Source organism: Dendropsophus ebraccatus, unplaced genomic scaffold (genome assembly GCF_027789765.1).
Source record: "Dendropsophus ebraccatus isolate aDenEbr1 unplaced genomic scaffold, aDenEbr1.pat pat_scaffold_1683_ctg1, whole genome shotgun sequence".
Taxonomy (NCBI): domain Eukaryota; kingdom Metazoa; phylum Chordata; class Amphibia; order Anura; family Hylidae; genus Dendropsophus; species Dendropsophus ebraccatus.
The window spans coordinates 1-24,263 of NW_027209108.1; the positions used below are offsets into that span (position 1 = coordinate 1).

Consider the following 24,263-nt stretch of genomic DNA (forward strand, 5'->3'; position numbering starts at 1 on the left):
TGTTGTGCTGGCAGCTGTGTATAGCAGCAAAGCCTTGATGACATCACGTCCCGCGATGACATCACCAGCACTGGCCCGGCAGCCAAGTTGTAAACAACTCTGCCAGTTGGTTGCCATGGCAACAGAGGCCAGCAAGTCTTGGACAAACAAACTTTTCGTAGCCACACTCGGGCTAATTTTTCGGGGTCGGTCCACCTGCGCACAACACACTCGAGGGATGTTTCTTGCAAAACAGTAGTTTCAGGTGCAGCCGGCTTGTTTCCTTCTTCATTCTTTTGCTCTGTTTTTTTGCAAACTCATTAGGGGTGCACTGAACCTGGAGGCACTGCAATACCAGGGTCAATGCCTGGAGAGGACAGAGCAAGCTCTTTTTCCATCTCCCTGTTCTAAAAATCCATTTAATATATGGTCCCCAGATAGGGGACGTATCAGATATTAAACTGATAAGAACAGATACTACACTTGATCTTAGCCAAAAGGCCGAGAAGCGATGGCCACAACGGTTTCCCGAAAACTCCCCTTCTCGGACACCACGTCCTTCTTGTTAAGGCGAAGCCAGACATACATACCCTATTATGCGCTCCACCCTCTCAGATGGCGGACCGGACGTGCTTTCACACTGCATCTCCTATTGCCTAGCACTGCCTCTGTCTTCCTTTCTGCTCTCAAATCTGAATAGCTCCACCCCCCAATCACACTGCGTCTGCTTCCACCTGATGGATGGCAGACATACACGTCTCTGTCTCTGTCTCCGTCTCTGTCTGGCATACATGACATGCAGCTAGCTCTTTGGCTGGCTGTCTCTGTAGCTGGCTGGCTGTCTCTGTGGCTGGCTGCCTAGCTGGCTAGCTTATTATTAGTACCTACCTACCTACCTATCTATCTATCTATCTATCTATCTATCTAATCTATCCTATCTATTCTATCTAATGTATCTAATCTATCTATCAAAGAACATGGAGGGTGAATTCTCCCAGCTGGAGCCGTAGGCAGGCAGCATCAGCAGGATACATCGGCCACCAGGAAATCAAATCCAAAGGAAAACGGTTTAATAAACTGCACCTACCTTTCCACCTACCTGCTCGGTCGCTTGACCGGCTGCAACTGAGCTGCTTGTTGTGCTGGCAGCTGTGTATAGCAGCAAAGCCTTGATGACATCACGTCCCGCGATGACATCACCAGCACTGGCCCGGCAGCCAAGTTGTAAACAACTCTGCCAGTTGGTTGCCATGGCAACAGAGGCCAGCAAGTCTTGGACAAACAAACTTTTCGTAGCCACACTCGGGCTAATTTTTCGGGGTCGGTCCACCTGCGCACAACACACTCGAGGGATGTTTCTTGCAACACAGTAGTTTCAGGTGCAGCCGGCTTGTTTCCTTCTTCATTCTTTTGCTCTGTTTTTTGCAAACTCATTAGGGGGTGCACTGAACCTGGAGGCACTGCAATACCAGGTCAATGCCTGGAGAGGACAGAGCAAGCTCTTTTTCCATCTCCCTGTTCTAAAAATCCATTTAATATATGGTCCCCAGATAGGGGACGTATCAGATATTAAACTGATAAGAACAGATACTACACTTGATCTTAGCCAAAAGGCCGAGAAGCGATGGCCACAACGGTTTCCCGAAAACTCCCCTTCTCGGACACCACGTCCTTCTTGTTAAGGCGAAGCCAGACATACATACCCTATTATGCGCTCCACCCTCTCAGATGGCGGACCGGACGTGCTTTCACACTGCATCTCCTATTGCCTAGCACTGCCTCTGTCTTCCTTTCTGCTCTCAAATCTGAATAGCTCCACCCCCCAATCACACTGCGTCTGCTTCCACCTGATGGATGGCAGACATACACGTCTCTGTCTCTGTCTCCGTCTCTGTCTGGCATACATGACATGCAGCTAGCTCTTTGGCTGGCTGTCTCTGTAGCTGGCTGGCTGTCTCTGTGGCTGGCTGCCTAGCTGGCTAGCTTATTATTAGTACCTACCTACCTACCTACCTATCTATCTATCTATCTATCTATCTATCTATCTATCTATCTATCTAATCTATCCTATCTATTCTATCTAATGTATCTAATCTATCTATCAAAGAACATGGAGGGTGAATTCTCCCAGCTGGAGCCGTAGGCAGGCAGCATCAGCAGGATACATCGGCCACCAGGAAATCAAATCCAAAGGAAACGGTTTAATAAACTGCACCTACCTTTCCACCTACCTGCTCGGTCGCTTGACCGGCTGCAACTGAGCTGCTTGTTGTGCTGGCAGCTGTGTATAGCAGCAAAGCCTTGATGACATCACGTCCCGCGATGACATCACCAGCACTGGCCCGGCAGCCAAGTTGTAAACAACTCTGCCAGTTGGTTGCCATGGCAACAGAGGCCAGCAAGTCTTGGACAAACAAACTTTTCGTAGCCACACTCGGGCTAATTTTTCGGGGTCGGTCCACCTGCGCACAACACACTCGAGGGATGTTTCTTGCAACACAGTAGTTTCAGGTGCAGCCGGCTTGTTTCCTTCTTCATTCTTTTGCTCTGTTTTTTGCAAACTCATTAGGGGGTGCACTGAACCTGGAGGCACTGCAATACCAGGTCAATGCCTGGAGAGGACAGAGCAAGCTCTTTTTCCATCTCCCTGTTCTAAAAATCCATTTAATATATGGTCCCCAGATAGGGGACGTATCAGATATTAAACTGATAAGAACAGATACTACACTTGATCTTAGCCAAAAGGCCGAGAAGCGATGGCCACAACGGTTTCCCGAAAACTCCCCTTCTCGGACACCACGTCCTTCTTGTTAAGGCGAAGCCAGACATACATACCCTATTATGCGCTCCACCCTCTCAGATGGCGGACCGGACGTGCTTTCACACTGCATCTCCTATTGCCTAGCACTGCCTCTGTCTTCCTTTCTGCTCTCAAATCTGAATAGCTCCACCCCCCAATCACACTGCGTCTGCTTCCACCTGATGGATGGCAGACATACACGTCTCTGTCTCTGTCTCCGTCTCTGTCTGGCATACATGACATGCAGCTAGCTCTTTGGCTGGCTGTCTCTGTAGCTGGCTGGCTGTCTCTGTGGCTGGCTGCCTAGCTGGCTAGCTTATTATTAGTACCTACCTACCTACCTACCTACCTATCTATCTATCTATCTATCTATCTATCTATCTAATCTATCCTATCTATTCTATCTAATGTATCTAATCTATCTATCAAAGAACATGGAGGGTGAATTCTCCCAGCTGGAGCCGTAGGCAGGCAGCATCAGCAGGATACATCGGCCACCAGGAAATCAAATCCAAAGGAAACGGTTTAATAAACTGCACCTACCTTTCCACCTACCTGCTCGGTCGCTTGACCGGCTGCAACTGAGCTGCTTGTTGTGCTGGCAGCTGTGTATAGCAGCAAAGCCTTGATGACATCACGTCCCGCGATGACATCACCAGCACTGGCCCGGCAGCCAAGTTGTAAACAACTCTGCCAGTTGGTTGCCATGGCAACAGAGGCCAGCAAGTCTTGGACAAACAAACTTTTCGTAGCCACACTCGGGCTAATTTTTCGGGGTCGGTCCACCTGCGCACAACACACTCGAGGGATGTTTCTTGCAACACAGTAGTTTCAGGTGCAGCCGGCTTGTTTCCTTCTTCATTCTTTTGCTCTGTTTTTTGCAAACTCATTAGGGGGTGCACTGAACCTGGAGGCACTGCAATACCAGGTCAATGCCTGGAGAGGACAGAGCAAGCTCTTTTTCCATCTCCCTGTTCTAAAAATCCATTTAATATATGGTCCCCAGATAGGGGACGTATCAGATATTAAACTGATAAGAACAGATACTACACTTGATCTTAGCCAAAAGGCCGAGAAGCGATGGCCACAACGGTTTCCCGAAAACTCCCCTTCTCGGACACCACGTCCTTCTTGTTAAGGCGAAGCCAGACATACATACCCTATTATGCGCTCCACCCTCTCAGATGGCGGACCGGACGTGCTTTCACACTGCATCTCCTATTGCCTAGCACTGCCTCTGTCTTCCTTTCTGCTCTCAAATCTGAATAGCTCCACCCCCCAATCACACTGCGTCTGCTTCCACCTGATGGATGGCAGACATACACGTCTCTGTCTCTGTCTCCGTCTCTGTCTGGCATACATGACATGCAGCTAGCTCTTTGGCTGGCTGTCTCTGTAGCTGGCTGGCTGTCTCTGTGGCTGGCTGCCTAGCTGGCTAGCTTATTATTAGTACCTACCTACCTACCTACCTATCTATCTATCTATCTATCTATCTATCTATCTATCTATCTAATCTATCCTATCTATTCTATCTAATGTATCTAATCTATCTATCAAAGAACATGGAGGGTGAATTCTCCCAGCTGGAGCCGTAGGCAGGCAGCATCAGCAGGATACATCGGCCACCAGGAAATCAAATCCAAAGGAAACGGTTTAATAAACTGCACCTACCTTTCCACCTACCTGCTCGGTCGCTTGACCGGCTGCAACTGAGCTGCTTGTTGTGCTGGCAGCTGTGTATAGCAGCAAAGCCTTGATGACATCACGTCCCGCGATGACATCACCAGCACTGGCCCGGCAGCCAAGTTGTAAACAACTCTGCCAGTTGGTTGCCATGGCAACAGAGGCCAGCAAGTCTTGGACAAACAAACTTTTCGTAGCCACACTCGGGCTAATTTTTCGGGGTCGGTCCACCTGCGCACAACACACTCGAGGGATGTTTCTTGCAACACAGTAGTTTCAGGTGCAGCCGGCTTGTTTCCTTCTTCATTCTTTTGCTCTGTTTTTTGCAAACTCATTAGGGGGTGCACTGAACCTGGAGGCACTGCAATACCAGGTCAATGCCTGGAGAGGACAGAGCAAGCTCTTTTTCCATCTCCCTGTTCTAAAAATCCATTTAATATATGGTCCCCAGATAGGGGACGTATCAGATATTAAACTGATAAGAACAGATTTTTTTTAAGTTGGCTATCCACAAGGGATATCAACGATTTTATTTAAAACAGAAAAAAATACACATGCTTATCAAACAAAACAAAATTCAATAATACACTTTTTATCAACTCAAACGTTACAAAAGAAAACCTCTTTAGAAATAAACTCCACCACCTTTAAATCAAATCTTCATCCCTCCTTTATACGCAAAATAAGACAACACTTGTAACATAATAACAGATTTTGAACCTTCTTCCAATCTTTTAACAAGTTTTATAGGTATCTTGTAAGTTTCAAAAAACCTTGCTCTATCTTTTTCTAGGTTTTGCGCCACTTTCGCATACATTTTATTAAAATGCAAACCTCCTATCTCTAATCTATCTATCTCCTCCCAAACCTCTACCGGTACTGTCGCATAATCTTTTCTTTCGTCTTCTGTTTGCTTTCCCTTTGTAACCGGCTCCGTCTTATCTCTCTCTCTAGTGGCTCTCTTAATAGAAAGAGCAGCTCCCTCCTCCTGTTGAGAAACAATATTACCTTCCTCTGTCTCTTCCTTTTCTTTTTCCCTACTTCTCTTTTTCTTTTTAGGGCAATAAGCATATAAATGGTCAACACTTCCACACAAATGACATGTTTTCTGTTGATCACACATGTTTGGCAAATGTCCTTCTTTTTGACACTTCCCACACCACAGTGCTGTACAATTGTCCTTTATATGTCCATATTTCTTGCAGTTGCGGCAAAAATCCTCCATGCCAGCATAAAACAAATCACCATTGACACGGCCTATTTTAAAACGTCCTGGTGGGACACACAAACTCCCGTCTTCTAGTTCTTTGAACTTGACGGCGAATCTCCATTTCATCGTCCATAGGCCATACTGGTTCAGAACTTTTCCCTTCGAGATGATATCTTCGCAAAATCTTGACAAAAATACAGTTATCTCCTCCTCGGAGATATACGGGCTGTACATCCGGACAGTCAATATACGTTCTCTCCTCGGGAAATGAGACATTACGTCAATTCCATTCAACAATACATTCCCTTTCCCACATTCCAGCTTACCCATTAATAAGCTGTGGTCCTCCTCGGAGCTCATCACAAGGTCGTAACAACCTCTCTTGGGAAACTCCAATATCGCCAATATCTGGTCTTTCCGAATTTCAAGAAGCTTGAACAGAAGTTCTTCCACGACAAAGGCCAGTCCCATCATCTTTTTCCCAGGGTCTCTCAGGATAAACCGAACTCCATTCTTTATTCGAGCATAAGAAGGCACCTCTCCGGTAGATGACCCATCCTGGTTCGAAAACTCCATGTTCTTACGACCAGCAAAGCGTAACGACTCCGTGCAGAAACTAGAAGACACCTCACCTGCAAAACAGCAGATAGGTGAGGATCGCTTCCCGTTGCCTGGGGACTAAGCCGCCTGCCAAAAGCAGCAAGGAGGTGAACCTCCAAGGCCAACAGGTCGGGTACCCCAGGCACCTTCTGACCAGATCTCCTGTAGATACTACACTTGATCTTAGCCAAAAGGCCGAGAAGCGATGGCCACAACGGTTTCCCGAAAACTCCCCTTCTCGGACACCACGTCCTTCTTGTTAAGGCGAAGCCAGACATACATACCCTATTATGCGCTCCACCCTCTCAGATGGCGGACCGGACGTGCTTTCACACTGCATCTCCTATTGCCTAGCACTGCCTCTGTCTTCCTTTCTGCTCTCAAATCTGAATAGCTCCACCCCCCAATCACACTGCGTCTGCTTCCACCTGATGGATGGCAGACATACACGTCTCTGTCTCTGTCTCCGTCTCTGTCTGGCATACATGACATGCAGCTAGCTCTTTGGCTGGCTGTCTCTGTAGCTGGCTGGCTGTCTCTGTGGCTGGCTGCCTAGCTGGCTAGCTTATTATTAGTACCTACCTACCTACCTACCTACCTATCTATCTATCTATCTATCTATCTATCTATCTATCTATCTATCTAATCTATCCTATCTATTCTATCTAATGTATCTAATCTATCTATCAAAGAACATGGAGGGTGAATTCTCCCAGCTGGAGCCGTAGGCAGGCAGCATCAGCAGGATACATCGGCCACCAGGAAATCAAATCCAAAGGAAACGGTTTAATAAACTGCACCTACCTTTCCACCTACCTGCTCGGTCGCTTGACCGGCTGCAACTGAGCTGCTTGTTGTGCTGGCAGCTGTGTATAGCAGCAAAGCCTTGATGACATCACGTCCCGCGATGACATCACCAGCACTGGCCCGGCAGCCAAGTTGTAAACAACTCTGCCAGTTGGTTGCCATGGCAACAGAGGCCAGCAAGTCTTGGACAAACAAACTTTTCGTAGCCACACTCGGGCTAATTTTTCGGGGTCGGTCCACCTGCGCACAACACACTCGAGGGATGTTTCTTGCAACACAGTAGTTTCAGGTGCAGCCGGCTTGTTTCCTTCTTCATTCTTTTGCTCTGTTTTTTGCAAACTCATTAGGGGGTGCACTGAACCTGGAGGCACTGCAATACCAGGTCAATGCCTGGAGAGGACAGAGCAAGCTCTTTTTCCATCTCCCTGTTCTAAAAATCCATTTAATATATGGTCCCCAGATAGGGGACGTATCAGATATTAAACTGATAAGAACAGATTTTTTTTTTTTGAGTTGGCTATCCCTTTTGGGATATCAACATTTTTATTAAAATTATTTCATACAATTAAAAACAATCAAAGTTTCTTCATATCATAAAATCATTACAGTGGGATATGATGGCATTACATTTTGTTCCAGTCCTCTATACACCATTTGTTGGAAGTATTTACATTTCTTTTTTTATCCAATAAATAGTATAAAAACATTTCGCTAAAACATAAACCTAAAACGTCATCCACAGTTAAAACATCGTGCTTAAAAACAAGAATGTTTCTGGCCTTCCAGAGCGCTAATTTTGCACAGTTTATAGTCTTCCATGCCAAAATCTGTTGGTCTTTTGTAGGACACTCCAGCTCGCCGTATAAAATAGTCCCATAACGTAAAAACCTGAGACCCGCCAGCTTCTGCACCAAGGGGAATATTTTTTTCCAAAGTTCTTTTGCAAATGGACAAGTCCATAAAAAATGCATGATAGTTTCGTCCTCCTGGCAGGCCTCCCTTGGGCAGGCGGCAGATCTCACAAGTCCTCGGCGATACTGGAATGCCCGGCATGGAAGACATTGATGAACGCAGCTCCAGGCCAGATCTTTCTGTGGGTTAAAAAGATACGAAATATTAGTCATTCTCCATATTTTCTTGCATTTTTCTTCATTAAAATTCTGGACTGGACAAATAAAACCACTGTTCTTTATATCTAAAAGTATTTTCTTGCTATTTTTAAAATCATTTAGTTCTTTCCCTTTAAAACCAAACTGCGTCACTATTTTTTCTAAAATCTCATAGCTACCGGGTAAGTTAAAAGCATAAGGGTTGGATAAAACTATTTTAAACCATCCGTTTTTACGCATAAAATACCCAGTGTTGTAGCGAATAAAATAGGACCAATCGTGGGTTTTTAAAAGGTTATTTAAAACAAAGCAAAAATACTTGATTAAAAGGAACATGCTAAAATCAGGGAAGTCTTTGCCCCCTTTCATCTTTGGCTTAAAAACGCTCTCTCTTTTAAGTTTCTCCATTTTAGAGCTCCAAAAGAAGTTAAAACAAGCTTTGGTGATTTTTTTTAATATAGCTTCTGGGGGCGGGAAAACTAGGCTTAAATACAATAAAATGGGCAGTAAAACCATCTTTATTATTAAAACTTTCCCTTCCATGGTTAAAACTCTCATGTTCCACATACATATTTTCTGGTTAATTTTTTGCGCCACCATATCCCAACTGTGCTTACCATCGTTTGACTCATTGAAAGAGACTCCCAAAATGTTGACTGATTCAGTCACAGGTACCGGGATGTCCTTTAAAACCATGCCTCCAATATTTAAAATACTACTTTTGTTAAAATTAACTTTAAAACCAGAGGCACAGCAATAAAATTGGATCTGTTTAAAAGTTTTCTGGAGTGCAAGGGTGTCCCTGCAAAGCACCGTCACATCATCCATGTACCCCACTACCCTTGCCTCGGTGCCTCCTCCACCAGGGAGGGGCACCCCACGGATCTGCTTGTCCTTCCGAATTGCACACAGAAGAGGCTCTAATGCACAAATAAAAAGTAGTGGGGACAAGGGACACCCCTGTTTAACTCCAGAACTTAAAAGGACGTCTTTTGTCTTAAAACCATTAATAATTATTTTGCTAGAGCAATTCTCGTAAAAGGCTTTTAAAGACAATAAAAAACCTTCCGGTATACCCATTGCTGTTAAAACTTTAAACAGATAAAAGTGTGAGACACGATCAAAAGCTTTTTCAAAATCAATAGATAAAACCGCTAAAATCCCTCTTCTTGATTTTGTATCCTCTATGGCATCTTTTATAAGGTTAAGATTCTCCCAGATGCTGCGACCAGGCACCCCACATACCTGGTTGGGAGACACTATCTTATCTATTATGCTTTTAAGTCTATTTGCGCAAATTTTTGCCATAATCTTGTAGTCACAATTTAATAATGTAATAGGTCTCCAATTTTTTATTTCAGTTTTATCTCCTTTTTTAAAAAGGAGGGAGACCTCTCCTTTCCTCCATGATGCTGGCAATATTTTGGACTTAAAAACTTCTTTAAAAAGACAGAACAAATCATCTTTTAAAATGTCATAAAAGGTGCTATAAAACTCAATGGGTATACCATCAGGGCCCGGTACCTTTCCAGATTTAAAACTCTTAACGGTGTCTAAAACTTCCTGTTCCGCCAGCTCCTGTAAGAGAAAAAGCTGTGAAACAGGATCTAAAACATTTGCGATCTCTTTCAATGAGTCTTCCATGAAATTAAAATCAACACTTTTAGTGTTAAAAAGATCCGCATAAAATTTATAAACAACATTTAAAATCCCCTGCACATCGTTTTCTCCTTCCATATTTTCAATCTGCGTCTTTTTCTGGGTTACTTTTTTAAAGAAATATCTCGAGCAAGTTTCGTCCTCTTCTATGTGCTTAATTTTTGAGCGAAAAATAATTTCTTTTCCTTTCTGCTCCAATGCCCGAGATATTTCTTTTTTGACTGTTAAAATTTCTTCTTGTACTTCTATCCCATGTTTTTTAAACTTGTGCAGGGTCTGTAGGCGTATGTTTAAAATATTGTAAAAATCCCTCTTTTCCTGTGCTTTTTTAATACTTAATTTAATAAAAAAATCTTTAATTTTCTTTTTCATTTTCTCCCACCAACCGCTAATGGGAGCCTTGGGGTTTCTCATACGCCTACATTTGTTGTAAAAATTGGTAAAATCAGTTAAAACTTGCGGATCTTCTAAAAGGGAAATGTTCATTCTCCAGGTCTTTTTTCCGGCTTTTCTGACACCGTCGGCTTTAACTAAAAAAGATAATAATTTATGGTCTGAAAAAATATTGGTTAAAAGTTCACAATTAAAAGGGGTCACTGATTCTGAGCAAAAGATAAAATCAATCCTGGAGCTGCATGATGCATTGCTCCAGGTCATACCGGCTTCTGTCGCAGCATTGCTATTGCTCTCTTTATAGACGTCTTTAAGCTTAAAATCGGAAATAACGTTCTTTAAAATGGAGGATGTTTTGTCATAATTTCTACTTTTGGAGTTGGAAAGCCGGTGTTCTCCTCTTAAAACACAATTAAAATCCCCTGCAAGAATAAAAGGATCAGTCGTGTTAATAAAAAGGGGTAAAATCTCCAACATATTTGCTCGTTCGTTTTTATCAGGTGACCCATAAAAGTTTAAAAATTGCCACTTAAAACCATTAATAAAAGCCTTGACCAATAAAATCCGACCTGGTAAAATCTCATTAAAAGATTCAATTAAAACATTTCCCTTAAAAAGAATGGCGACCCCTGCTGATTTTGAGTCGTTTGTCCCAGACCAAACGGATGGCCCATGCTTCCAGTCTTTCTCATATTTCTCATAGCATGGGCCATGTGGTATGCCACACTCCTGCAGGAAAAATACTGATGCCGTAAAATAGGATAAAAAATTAAAAAGGGCAGCTCTTCTATTTTTTGTCTTGGCGCCCCTCACATTGAGGGAGATTCCTTTTATTTCCGACATTGTAAAATAAGAAAAAATATTGTCGATTAAAAAGGACTTGCGGGACCAGACAGACCCCCTTCCTCAGATTCAACTGTGCACATAGAGGATGCTGGAGAGGAACTTCCATCACTCAATATTTCCCCGAGCGGGCGGCAATCATACTTGGGGAGACCGGTGTGCGCCGCACGGACTCCCTCATATATTATTTGCCCATTGAGATCTTCATCTGATTGCGGCGCTTCACCTGGCGGTGACTTATCCGGAGGCTCCCCCTCCGGCTGAGCCGCCCCCACCGACTCCGCTGATGAGTCTTCTCGGGGTGGCGGCTGTCTACTTACCGGGGTTTCGGATACCACCGGGGTAGCAACCTTTGAACCTCTCCTCTGGCGAGAGGAGTGGTAGGCTTCTTGAGGGGCGTCAAGAGGTTTCCCCACTTGCGTGGGTACTTCCCTCGGCCCCTCTCCTGCTACCCCGGTTTCAAATGCTGAGTTCCCGTCGCCCCTCAGCCTTTTCCCTTTAGGAGCCTCCGGTTTTTCCTGTACACCAGTCTCCCCGAGAGCCAGATCGGGGTCTTCCGATTTCCCAACTTCCCCAGTTTCCTGGGGGGGTACTTTCGTCGCCCTACTGGCTCTCTTTTTACCTTTGCGTGTTTGTTTCCCAGCCGCCGCTCGGGGTGCCTCCGAGGTATCCATCTCGTTTTTGCCTTCTGGTTCCTCTCCTTGGGGGCCCGTCTGGTCCATTCCGTCTTCTTCCTCAGAATCTTCCTCCTCTCCCTCTTTTTCTTCTTCTTTTTGTGTTTCAGCTGGTTGTGGGGGCGCCTCAGCTTGTTCTTTTTGGCCCTTGGTCCAAGGATTTTTTCTGTGGGGACAAAAAGCATATAAGTGTCCCACTCTCTGGCAGGTTCTACATCTTTTCCCTGCCTCACACTCTTCTTTTGAGTGATTCTCACTCCCACAGTAATCACATTGGGCCGTACAAGTTTCTTTTGTGTGACCATAGCTTTTGCATCTCCTGCAGTAAGCTGGCATACCACTAAAAAAGAGGTCGCCATTCGTATTCCCAATTTTAAAACGGGCAGGTGGAAGCCTCACTCCCCCTGGGAAGTTGGGGTCAGCTACACACTTGACAAGGAATTTCCATTTGGAGGTCCAAACATCAAATTCATTCATAATCTTTCCCACCAGTTTCACGTGACTAAAAAAGCCTGCCAGGAAAGGACCGATAACTTCATAGGAAACATGTGGTGAGTACATCTTAATCACAATGAATTTGTGTTCTTCGAAAACGTGCTCCGCAAAACCTACTCCTTCCATTCTGGCATCACCACAGGATCTCCTCAAACGGGTCAGGCAATCCTGGAGGACGCCTTTCTCCAAAAATGTAACCTCATAAATACCACGTTTGGGATAATCCTGGATCGCCATGATTTCAGTCTTGCGGACTCCTCCAATGTCAAAAAGGACGTCTTGGATGATATGCCTTAGTCCTCGTGTATCTTTTCCACCTGCCTCATAAAAAATTCGCACAGTGTTCTTTATCCTGGCGTACGCCGGGATAGAGTATGAACTCCCGACTGGATCGGGATCCATATCTGCCGCGCCCTCCTCCTGCATGATGTTTTCCGCCAAGCCAATCTATTGAGACTGGGTCCCAAATAGAAAGGCGGACGTATTCCCTCCCTGGGGACTAAGCCTTCCCCCTAATAGCAGCAAGGGTCCGAATTCCACCACAAGAGTGGAACCCTCGCCCAAGGCCAAGGGTCAGGGTACCCCAGGAAGTTCCTACGCCAGAAGGTAACGCACCAGTCAACGCACCAACGCACCAAGGTGCCCACTAAGACCGGGTGGTCTCAGGGGCTGGGGGATCGCAGCTCGTTACCCTGGGACTAAGCCCTCTCCCCAATAGCTACATGCGGGTTTAGCCCACCGAAGTAGGCGATCCCACAAGGCCGAGGAGAGGGGTACCCGAGTACCTTCCGACTTTGACACAAGTGCAGCAACAGGTACTACACTTGATCTTAGCCAAAAGGCCGAGAAGCGATGGCCACAACGGTTTCCCGAAAACTCCCCTTCTCGGACACCACGTCCTTCTTGTTAAGGCGAAGCCAGACATACATACCCTATTATGCGCTCCACCCTCTCAGATGGCGGACCGGACGTGCTTTCACACTGCATCTCCTATTGCCTAGCACTGCCTCTGTCTTCCTTTCTGCTCTCAAATCTGAATAGCTCCACCCCCCAATCACACTGCGTCTGCTTCCACCTGATGGATGGCAGACATACACGTCTCTGTCTCTGTCTCCGTCTCTGTCTGGCATACATGACATGCAGCTAGCTCTTTGGCTGGCTGTCTCTGTAGCTGGCTGGCTGTCTCTGTGGCTGGCTGCCTAGCTGGCTAGCTTATTATTAGTACCTACCTACCTACCTATCTATCTATCTATCTATCTATCTATCTATCTATCTATCTATCTATCTAATCTATCCTATCTATTCTATCTAATGTATCTAATCTATCTATCAAAGAACATGGAGGGTGAATTCTCCCAGCTGGAGCCGTAGGCAGGCAGCATCAGCAGGATACATCGGCCACCAGGAAATCAAATCCAAAGGAAACGGTTTAATAAACTGCACCTACCTTTCCACCTACCTGCTCGGTCGCTTGACCGGCTGCAACTGAGCTGCTTGTTGTGCTGGCAGCTGTGTATAGCAGCAAAGCCTTGATGACATCACGTCCCGCGATGACATCACCAGCACTGGCCCGGCAGCCAAGTTGTAAACAACTCTGCCAGTTGGTTGCCATGGCAACAGAGGCCAGCAAGTCTTGGACAAACAAACTTTTCGTAGCCACACTCGGGCTAATTTTTCGGGGTCGGTCCACCTGCGCACAACACACTCGAGGGATGTTTCTTGCAACACAGTAGTTTCAGGTGCAGCCGGCTTGTTTCCTTCTTCATTCTTTTGCTCTGTTTTTTGCAAACTCATTAGGGGGTGCACTGAACCTGGAGGCACTGCAATACCAGGTCAATGCCTGGAGAGGACAGAGCAAGCTCTTTTTCCATCTCCCTGTTCTAAAAATCCATTTAATATATGGTCCCCAGATAGGGGACGTATCAGATATTAAACTGATAAGAACAGATTTTTTTTTTTTTTACTTTTTTATTAAATGATCATGTCAAACAAAAAACAGTACAATCAATACAAGCAAGAAAAACCAATCACCAAACAAAATACAATATTACACAAGCGAGTTCCACAACTCAAAATTCCACAGTGCTTTTGCTCTCTTGATTCCCAGATTCTTTTTATCAAGTAAATAATATGTGAATAAATCACTCAGTGCAAGCTTAAAACAGTCTTTCTCGGATATAAAGTCTCTTTTGAAGAGTAAGATGTTTCTTGATTTCCACAAGGCTTCTTTTATTGCACACACAAATGTCCATATAACTCTATCAGTATCTCTGTTTTGACTTGTAAAATTCCCATACAACACAGTTTCATGATTAAAAACCTTAAGACCTGTAATAAACATTAAAAGACTAGCAACATTTTTCCAAACAGTCTGAGCGTAAAAACAGTTCCAAAATACATGTAAAACAGTCTCTTCCCCTCCACAGCCCCCCCTTGGACATCTGGAGGTATTGCACAATCCCCGTCTGTGCTGAAAAGCTCTGGTAGGTACACACTCATGCGCCACAGACCACGCCAGATCTTTAAAACTGTTTTGTAAATAAGGTGCATTGGCCATTCTCCAAATCCTGTCACATTTATTTTTTGCAAAGTTCATGATCATTGAGGTCTGTTCAGACCTTGTTAATTCCAAACCCAGCCTCTTTGGATTTTTAAAAATGTCCGAGTCCATGTCCTGTAATTTATATAAACGGATGATCTTCTCTAAAATTACGTATTGTTTTGGAGGCGTGATTAAAACAGGAGATGTTTGAGACAAAGATAGCCACTTTCTTTTCCTAAAAATGTCTCCCGCAGCATATCTTAAATAAAATGACCAATGTTTCCCAGTAAAAATTATTTTAAAACACAGACAGAAAAATTTCAAGTATAAAAACTGCTTAATATTTGGAATATTTTTACCTCCATGTTTGTGCTGTTTGTACATCGTTTCTCTTTTTAATTTCTCCATTTTTGAACTCCAGATAAATTGGAAAATTTGTTTTTGCAGATTTTTTACAGATAAATCAGATGGTGGGAATACCATATTCAAGTACAGCATTATGGGCAGAAGCAATGATCTTATAATCACCAATTTACCTTCTATGGTCAACTTTCTGAGCTTCCAAAAATCAATTTTTTTCTTGATTTTTTCCTTTACAATAGTCCAGCTCTCCTCTCCATTATTTTCCTGTGAAAAAATGACTCCAAGTATTTTAATTTTGTCCACATTCATAGTTATGTTTGGATTATCAACATTACTCCATTCTCCAAATCTTAGACACTCACATTTTTGCAGATTTAATGTAAAGGCGGATGCACAACAAAAAAAATTCTGTATTTCTCAGTGCCCTCTTAAGAGTAATATCAGAGTCACATAGTATAGTAATATCATCCATGTAGGCCAAGGCTTTAACATGTAGTCCATTCCCTCCTGGCAGCGGCACCCCTCTGACCACTTTATCTTTCCGCAGCATGGCCAGTAGGGGCTCTATTGCACATATAAATAGTAGGGGTGATAGTGGACAGCCTTGTTTCACACCACACTTTAGCTGTACATTTTTAGATAAAAAACCATTCACTAAAACTTTGCTATTACAGTCTTTGTATAAAAGTGCAATGTGCTTGATAAAAATTTCAGGAAAACCCATCTTTTTTAAAACAGTCCACAAATACTCATGAGAGACTCTATCATATGCTTTTTGAAAATCAAGTGATAACAGTGCAAGCTTTTGGTTTCGGTCCTGTTGGTACCATATGGCATCTCTGATAACATTGAGATGCTCCCACACCCCACGGCCAGGCACAGCACATACCTGATCTGGATGAATCACCTTTTCAATCACATGCTTGGTACGATTGACTAAAATCTTTGCAAATATTTTGTAGTCCACATTTAACAGTGTGATTGGTCTCCAATTTTCTAATTTTGTTTTGTCACCTTTCTTAAAAATTAAGGACACCACACCACTTCTCCAGGACCCAGGCAATAAATCACACATAAAAGCTTCTTTAAAAACAGCATATAAATCCTCTTTTAAAATCTCCCAAAAGGTTATGTAAAATTCTATTTGTAAACCATCAGAACCAGGTGTTTTTCCTTTAGCAAAGCTTTTTATTGCACATAAAATTTCCTCAAGCTGCAGATTTTTTGTTAGGAAATTCTGATCATGTAAACTGAGACTGGTGTGAACAGAGTCTAAAACATCCGATAAAAAGTCATAATCAATTTGTTTTTCACTAAAGAGTTCTTGGTAAAAATTGTGTGCTTTATTCAAAAGACCTTGTTGTGTTGTTTCCCCATTGAATTCTTTAATTAACTCTTTTTTCTCCATTAATTTTTTAAGAAAAAACCGAGAACATTTTTCATCTTTCTCCATATGCTCCACTTTTGCATTATAAATAATTTCTTTACCTTTTTGTTCCACTGCCTTTTTTATTTCCTCTTTCACTTTTACAATTGCATTGTCCATATCCACACCAATATTTTTTAACAAGTAACAGGTTTGCAGTTTGGTATTCAGAGTCTTAAACCATTTTTGTTTTTCCCTTGCTTTTTTTATTCCTGCAGATATAAAGAAGTCTTTTATTTTTCCTTTAGCATATTCCCACCACTCAAGTATAGAAGTAAAGTGCTGTTGTTTGTTTTTTAAGTTTTTATAGCAGCAAATAAACTCTTGTTTTATTTTTTCCTCCTCCAGCAGCTGTGTGTTTAATTTCCAAACACCTTTCCCTTTAATTAGCTCAGGTAAACACACTGTAACAGAAAGCAGCTTATGGTCAGAGAAAATGTTATCAGTGAGTGATGTATTGCAGGTTGTTACATGTTCAGGCACTAAAATAAAATCAATCCTGGATTTATACACATTACTCTCCCAGGTGTAACCTGGATCAGATGGATTATGATATTTCCAGGTATCTTGCAGTCTATTATCAGTTATTAGGTTTTTTAGCTGCATTTCAGTTTTATCTTTCCTTACAGAACCAGACACTCTTTTTTCCTCTGGCAGCACACAATTAAAGTCCCCTCCCAGTATCACAGGTGAGGGACCAGGTAAGTAGGTCTGAACTGTTTCCAATAAAGTTGACCTCTCCTCCTTCATTGGGGAGGCATAGATGTTACAAATCCTTAATTCCACTCCACAATATTGTACCTTTGCCATCAGAGCCCTCCCAGGCTCAATTTCACTGAAGGATAATATGTTGCAATTTTGGCCTTTAAATAATATCCCAACACCAGAGTTTTTATTATAATTGTCCCCAGACCACAAGGATGGGCCACATCCCCAGTCTGCTTTTAAATCATGATACTCCCAGTCATGTTGTATTGCACATTCCTGAAGTAAAAAAATATCAAAACTTAATTGTGACAAAAAATCAAATAAAGCAGCCCTTCTTGCCGGGCTCTTTAACCCCCTTACATTCAGGGAGGCTACTCTGATGTTGCTCATAATAACATTTTTATTTTATCCTTCCTCTGAAGATGGCGACAACGGTGGAATCACGCCATCTGAATCCTCAGATGTAAACCCCTGTATATTAGCGGGATCAGATGGATGGAGTGAGCAAGATGCCCCTGGTGTGTCACTCTCAGAGGCACTAGATCTTTTCATTGCCCTTTTAACACAAAACTCAGAGTCTTCCTGAGATACAACCAACTCAGGTTTTTTTCTTTTTCTCTGCTCCTCTAGCTCCATTGACTCTTCCCAGCCCTTATCACAGACAATAGGAGCAAGTATTTGTGCTGGACCTGAACCAGTTAAATCCCCAGTCTCCACTACAGAGACTTCAGGACTGGGCTCCACCAGCGCAGGTGAGGTAGCAGTCTTAATTGCAGGCTTACTGGGAGAAACCTCCTTCCCTCTCCCAGTTTTTTTCTCTGCAACAGAGGGTGTTTTAAGAGCAGGTTTTGCAGACTCAACCAGAAGTGCTGTATTGCCAGCTTTAGTCACAGTCACCTGAGGCTTTGAAACCCCTGCAGAGGCCACAGATGGAACTGCCACAGTCACCACTTTTTTGGCTGCAGCCACCACCTCTGCAAAGGATTTTTTCCTTTCTGGACAGTCTCTAAATGTATGACCCTCTTTTGTGCACAGATTACACACCACTGCAGAATTACAGTCCATTGAGCTATGGCCAGACTGTCCACAATTTCTGCAAAACACAGCATCACTTGCACACCTATCTTGAGTGTGGCCAAAGGTTCTGCATTTCCTGCAATACAGTGGCATCCCATTATAAAACAGCCAGCCTCTGTCCCTTCCAATCATGAAGGCTGAAGGTGGGTGGTATTGTCCCTCAATCCCATTTGGGTCAGTTTTGAACTTGACATAGAACTTATGTTTCCCTGTCCAGAGGCCAAAAGTGTTCAGGATTTTGTTTCCATATTTGACCTCTGAACAATATCTCCACAGAAACAGTTCAATATCGTTCTTGTCACATAGGGATTATACATAAAAACAACCACCGGTACTTCCCCAGATGTATATAGCAAGGTGAAGCACAAACCTTCCAGCTCAGGGGACTCCCAACATTGTTTCAGGGTTTCATAGAAGTTCTGGCAAGCTGCAGCAGATGATAGCACAAGTGTAAAGCGTCCTTTTCCAGGCTCCTGCAAACAGAGAATGTCCTCTTTGTCCACTTTTAGCAGGTCAAACAGTATGTTCTTCACAAAATGCTCCAGCGTAAACTTCTCCAGATAGTCAGCATGTACATCTATACGAATTCCATTCCTGACACGGGTTTCCCCAGGCAGAATGTATTTGATCCTTCTCTCCATCTCTGATCGCCTTCCCAGGTCTCCAGACCCACAGATACTACACTTGATCTTAGCCAAAAGGCCGAGAAGCGATGGCCACAACGGTTTCCCGAAAACTCCCCTTCTCGGACACCACGTCCTTCTTGTTAAGGCGAAGCCAGACATACATACCCTATTATGCGCTCCACCCTCTCAGATGGCGGACCGGACGTGCTTTCACACTGCATCTCCTATTGCCTAGCACTGCCTCTGTCTTCCTTTCTGCTCTCAAATCTGAATAGCTCCACCCCCCAATCACACTGCGTCTGCTTCCACCTGATGGATGGCAGACATACACGTCTCTGTCTCTGTCTCCGTCTCTGTCTGGCATACATGACATGCAGCTAGCTCTTTGGCTGGCTGTCTCTGTAGCTGGCTGGCTGTCTCTGTGGCTGGCTGCCTAGCTGGCTAGCTTATTATTAGTACCTACCTACCTACCTACCTATCTATCTATCTATCTATCTATCTATCTATCTATCTATCTATCTATCTAATCTATCCTATCTATTCTATCTAATGTATCTAATCTATCTATCAAAGAACATGGAGGGTGAATTCTCCCAGCTGGAGCCGTAGGCAGGCAGCATCAGCAGGATACATCGGCCACCAGGAAATCAAATCCAAAGGAAACGGTTTAATAAACTGCACCTACCTTTCCACCTACCTGCTCGGTCGCTTGACCGGCTGCAACTGAGCTGCTTGTTGTGCTGGCAGCTGTGTATAGCAGCAAAGCCTTGATGACATCACGTCCCGCGATGACATCACCAGCACTGGCCCGGCAGCCAAGTTGTAAACAACTCTGCCAGTTGGTTGCCATGGCAACAGAGGCCAGCAAGTCTTGGACAAACAAACTTTTCGTAGCCACACTCGGGCTAATTTTTCGGGGTCGGTCCACCTGCGCACAACACACTCGAGGGATGTTTCTTGCAACACAGTAGTTTCAGGTGCAGCCGGCTTGTTTCCTTCTTCATTCTTTTGCTCTGTTTTTTGCAAACTCATTAGGGGGTGCACTGAACCTGGAGGCACTGCAATACCAGGTCAATGCCTGGAGAGGACAGAGCAAGCTCTTTTTCCATCTCCCTGTTCTAAAAATCCATTTAATATATGGTCCCCAGATAGGGGACGTATCAGATATTAAACTGATAAGAACAGATACTACACTTGATCTTAGCCAAAAGGCCGAGAAGCGATGGCCACAACGGTTTCCCGAAAACTCCCCTTCTCGGACACCACGTCCTTCTTGTTAAGGCGAAGCCAGACATACATACCCTATTATGCGCTCCACCCTCTCAGATGGCGGACCGGACGTGCTTTCACACTGCATCTCCTATTGCCTAGCACTGCCTCTGTCTTCCTTTCTGCTCTCAAATCTGAATAGCTCCACCCCCCAATCACACTGCGTCTGCTTCCACCTGATGGATGGCAGACATACACGTCTCTGTCTCTGTCTCCGTCTCTGTCTGGCATACATGACATGCAGCTAGCTCTTTGGCTGGCTGTCTCTGTAGCTGGCTGGCTGTCTCTGTGGCTGGCTGCCTAGCTGGCTAGCTTATTATTAGTACCTACCTACCTACCTACCTATCTATCTATCTATCTATCTATCTATCTATCTATCTATCTATCTAATCTATCCTATCTATTCTATCTAATGTATCTAATCTATCTATCAAAGAACATGGAGGGTGAATTCTCCCAGCTGGAGCCGTAGGCAGGCAGCATCAGCAGGATACATCGGCCACCAGGAAATCAAATCCAAAGGAAACGGTTTAATAAACTGCACCTACCTTTCCACCTACCTGCTCGGTCGCTTGACCGGCTGCAACTGAGCTGCTTGTTGTGCTGGCAGCTGTGTATAGCAGCAAAGCCTTGATGACATCACGTCCCGCGATGACATCACCAGCACTGGCCCGGCAGCCAAGTTGTAAACAACTCTGCCAGTTGGTTGCCATGGCAACAGAGGCCAGCAAGTCTTGGACAAACAAACTTTTCGTAGCCACACTCGGGCTAATTTTTCGGGGTCGGTCCACCTGCGCACAACACACTCGAGGGATGTTTCTTGCAACACAGTAGTTTCAGGTGCAGCCGGCTTGTTTCCTTCTTCATTCTTTTGCTCTGTTTTTTGCAAACTCATTAGGGGGTGCACTGAACCTGGAGGCACTGCAATACCAGGTCAATGCCTGGAGAGGACAGAGCAAGCTCTTTTTCCATCTCCCTGTTCTAAAAATCCATTTAATATATGGTCCCCAGATAGGGGACGTATCAGATATTAAACTGATAAGAACAGATTTTTTTTTTTTTTTTTTTTTTTTTTTTTTTAAAGTTGATTATCCAAAAGGATAACAACCAATTTTATTAAAAAACAAAAGCTTACAACAACAAAAATTAACTTTGCAAACAATACACAAAACAAACAAAGAAAAATTCTATCTTCTACACAAAGAAACAAAACTATCATATAACTTTATACCAGAAAAAAAAAAACAGAAAAAACCCCAACAAATTATATTACCCTCTCAAACCACCCTTGAAGGCAAGATACGTCAATACACGGAACATACTAGGTGATATAGAACGTGTCTCTTCTACTCGCTTTCTTATATGAGCAGGTACATTATAGAACTCAAAGAACCCTTTTATATCTTTTATCATGCTGTCTTTTGCTTTTTCCTCTACTCTGCCGTAAAAACTCCTCCTTTCTAGCGAAGCTATATGCTCCCAATCTTCCAGAGACACAACCTCCTGATCCCTACTTCCTTCCTCTGAAGGTGACCTAACTATCTTTTTCTTTTTTTTCCCCCTCTCTAGGAGTCTCCTCTACCTCTCTGGGAGCCCTTCTAACTGCAGGCTCTATATTTTCCTCCCGCCGCAGACTATCACTTTCTCCAACTACTACCTGACCCTCCTCCTTCTCCTTCTCCTCCTTCTCCTCCTTCTCCTCCTTCTCCCTCCCCCGCTTCTTTCTAAGTGGACATGCCGCATACAGGTGGCCATCATTCCCACATAAGTGGCAAACCTTCTGTTTCTCACAGGAATCAGCTGAATGTCCTTCCGTTTGGCATTTTGCACAAAACAATACCGTACAATGCTCTTTCACATGTCCATATTTTTTACATTTACGACAAAACTCTTCCATTCCCGAATAGAACAAGTCTCCATTGACAGTTCCAATTTTGAAACGGCCTGGAGGCACACAAATCTTTCCATTTTCCATTTCTTTAAACTTCACAGCGAACCTCCACTTCATTGTCCATATCCCGAACAAGTTCAAGATTTTCCCCTTGGAAACAACTTCCTCGCAGTACTGCGCCAGGAACAACGAAATTTCCTCCTCATCCACATAAGGGCTGTATATCCGCACAGTTATCAGTCTTTGTCGCCTCGGAAAATGAGATATTATATCAATACCATTCAGTATAGCATTTCCCTTACAACATTCAGTCTTACCCATCAGATAACTGTAATCCTCTTCTGAAGTTAGTACCAGGTCGTACACTCCACGCTTTGGAAATTCCAGCAGGGCCAGGATCTGACTCCTCTGCAAACCGAAAAGCTTGAAGAAAATCTCCTCCACCAGGAAAACAAGTCCCCGCTCTTTCTTTCCAGGGTCTCTCAGTATAAAACGACATCCATTTCTGATCTTTGCATATCCCGGGACTTCCTCTGCCGTAGTTCCATCCGCATTTATCGCTTCCATTTTCCAGGTATCGCCAACACACCATACAGGAACAGGAGCACCTCCCTTGCCAGGCAAGTAGGTGGGATCACTGATCTTAGCCAAAAGGCCGAGAAGCGATGGCCACAACGGTTTCCCGAAAACTCCCCTTCTCGGACACCACGTCCTTCTTGTTAAGGCGAAGCCAGACATACATACCCTATTATGCGCTCCACCCTCTCAGATGGCGGACCGGACGTGCTTTCACACTGCATCTCCTATTGCCTAGCACTGCCTCTGTCTTCCTTTCTGCTCTCAAATCTGAATAGCTCCACCCCCCAATCACACTGCGTCTGCTTCCACCTGATGGATGGCAGACATACACGTCTCTGTCTCTGTCTCCGTCTCTGTCTGGCATACATGACATGCAGCTAGCTCTTTGGCTGGCTGTCTCTGTAGCTGGCTGGCTGTCTCTGTGGCTGGCTGCCTAGCTGGCTAGCTTATTATTAGTACCTACCTACCTACCTACCTATCTATCTATCTATCTATCTATCTATCTATCTATCTAATCTATCCTATCTATTCTATCTAATGTATCTAATCTATCTATCAAAGAACATGGAGGGTGAATTCTCCCAGCTGGAGCCGTAGGCAGGCAGCATCAGCAGGATACATCGGCCACCAGGAAATCAAATCCAAAGGAAACGGTTTAATAAACTGCACCTACCTTTCCACCTACCTGCTCGGTCGCTTGACCGGCTGCAACTGAGCTGCTTGTTGTGCTGGCAGCTGTGTATAGCAGCAAAGCCTTGATGACATCACGTCCCGCGATGACATCACCAGCACTGGCCCGGCAGCCAAGTTGTAAACAACTCTGCCAGTTGGTTGCCATGGCAACAGAGGCCAGCAAGTCTTGGACAAACAAACTTTTCGTAGCCACACTCGGGCTAATTTTTCGGGGTCGGTCCACCTGCGCACAACACACTCGAGGGATGTTTCTTGCAACACAGTAGTTTCAGGTGCAGCCGGCTTGTTTCCTTCTTCATTCTTTTGCTCTGTTTTTTGCAAACTCATTAGGGGGTGCACTGAACCTGGAGGCACTGCAATACCAGGTCAATGCCTGGAGAGGACAGAGCAAGCTCTTTTTCCATCTCCCTGTTCTAAAAATCCATTTAATATATGGTCCCCAGATAGGGGACGTATCAGATATTAAACTGATAAGAACAGATTTTTTGATTGAAAATATCTTTATTACAATCAGTCGTCGTCAGGCATACATAAACTGTGACGCAGCACAGTTCAATAAATAAGACACTACATACTCAGCACCATGGTACAACATACAGCACAGGCTCCCTACGCTATACATCATACCACCCGCTACACTAACATTCCCGCATACCTTAGCAATCCTAAAACAACAAACAATAAAGCAATACAGACAAGTGATGGGGTAAGGGGGGTGGGAAAGAGGGGGGTAGGGAGGGGAAATCACAGGCCCGAAGCTTTATTGAAAGACGACACAACACAAGGGGAGAGGGGGAAGGAGAGGGGTATCAATCCTCTTCTTCCTGGTCCGATCTG

General features: G+C 44.2%; 5 non-coding genes and 8 pseudogenes across 5 annotated transcripts; all 13 read right to left on the reverse strand.

Annotated features, from left to right (window-relative positions):
* Positions 1–300: 300 nt before the first annotated feature.
* Positions 301–492, reverse strand: LOC138775518 (U2 spliceosomal RNA). Its single transcript, XR_011360573.1, has one exon. It is a non-coding gene; the product is annotated as a U2 spliceosomal RNA (small nuclear RNA).
* Positions 493–1,414: 922 nt separating this feature from the next.
* On the reverse strand, positions 1,415–1,605 carry LOC138775500 (U2 spliceosomal RNA). Its single transcript, XR_011360568.1, has one exon. It is a non-coding gene; the product is annotated as a U2 spliceosomal RNA (small nuclear RNA).
* A 941-nt stretch (positions 1,606–2,546) lies between these two features.
* Positions 2,547–2,737, reverse strand: LOC138775511 (U2 spliceosomal RNA). Its single transcript, XR_011360570.1, has one exon. It is a non-coding gene; the product is annotated as a U2 spliceosomal RNA (small nuclear RNA).
* A 933-nt stretch (positions 2,738–3,670) lies between these two features.
* LOC138775516 (U2 spliceosomal RNA) lies at positions 3,671–3,861 on the reverse strand. Its single transcript, XR_011360571.1, has one exon. It is a non-coding gene; the product is annotated as a U2 spliceosomal RNA (small nuclear RNA).
* A 937-nt stretch (positions 3,862–4,798) lies between these two features.
* Positions 4,799–5,014, reverse strand: LOC138775503 (U2 spliceosomal RNA; annotated as a pseudogene).
* Positions 5,015–6,395: 1,381 nt separating this feature from the next.
* LOC138775514 (U2 spliceosomal RNA) lies at positions 6,396–6,479 on the reverse strand (annotated as a pseudogene).
* Positions 6,480–7,424: 945 nt separating this feature from the next.
* LOC138775508 (U2 spliceosomal RNA) lies at positions 7,425–7,600 on the reverse strand (annotated as a pseudogene).
* A 5,368-nt stretch (positions 7,601–12,968) lies between these two features.
* On the reverse strand, positions 12,969–13,106 carry LOC138775510 (U2 spliceosomal RNA; annotated as a pseudogene).
* A 941-nt stretch (positions 13,107–14,047) lies between these two features.
* LOC138775506 (U2 spliceosomal RNA) lies at positions 14,048–14,252 on the reverse strand (annotated as a pseudogene).
* Positions 14,253–18,967: 4,715 nt separating this feature from the next.
* Positions 18,968–19,082, reverse strand: LOC138775513 (U2 spliceosomal RNA; annotated as a pseudogene).
* Positions 19,083–20,027: 945 nt separating this feature from the next.
* On the reverse strand, positions 20,028–20,218 carry LOC138775517 (U2 spliceosomal RNA). The gene has a single exon (XR_011360572.1). It is a non-coding gene; the product is annotated as a U2 spliceosomal RNA (small nuclear RNA).
* Positions 20,219–21,159: 941 nt separating this feature from the next.
* LOC138775507 (U2 spliceosomal RNA) lies at positions 21,160–21,367 on the reverse strand (annotated as a pseudogene).
* A 2,387-nt stretch (positions 21,368–23,754) lies between these two features.
* Positions 23,755–23,925, reverse strand: LOC138775502 (U2 spliceosomal RNA; annotated as a pseudogene).
* Positions 23,926–24,263: the final 338 nt, after the last annotated feature.